Source organism: Meleagris gallopavo, chromosome 1, assembly GCF_000146605.3.
Source record: "Meleagris gallopavo isolate NT-WF06-2002-E0010 breed Aviagen turkey brand Nicholas breeding stock chromosome 1, Turkey_5.1, whole genome shotgun sequence".
NCBI lineage: Eukaryota > Metazoa > Chordata > Aves > Galliformes > Phasianidae > Meleagris > Meleagris gallopavo.
In genome coordinates this window covers 22022232-22022744 of record NC_015011.2, presented here as the reverse complement: position 1 = coordinate 22022744, position 513 = coordinate 22022232, and positions in this window count along the sequence as shown.

Sequence of the window (513 nt, the reverse complement as noted above, 5' to 3'; positions counted from 1 at the left end):
AAGCGGGGACCGGGCTCACCCGTCGGGCGGCCGTGCCGTAGTGTCACGGGGCCATCCCGGCCCCATCCCGCGGCGCACCCCGGGGTCAGGGCAGCGGGCTCCGGTTGGTCGGGGCCGGACTGCTGCGGGTTTCCATCGGCATTTTCTCAAAAATCGGAATAATAATATATATACATATATTTGCCTACTTTTTACGTGCTTACTTTTTGAATCTCCGCACAGTCTCGCTGTGCAGTGAGTGTGAGTCGGCGTCCCTCTGGGTAAGTTCCACCGCGAGGAGCAGGATAAAATACTGCCGTTTGTAACTGAATCCATCACAAAAGAAAACCCGTTGACACCGACCCGACAAGTGTTCTTGGAGGTAAAACAAAGTGTCACATTACGGTACGACTCACGCAGGCCCCTCTAAACCGACGACCGAACCGGGGCAAAAGGAGCCTTTCCGCGCAGGAAGCCCTTAACCACAGCTTCCCGAAGTTGGCGCTGACCCCGCCGAGCGCTCCCGGCCCCGCG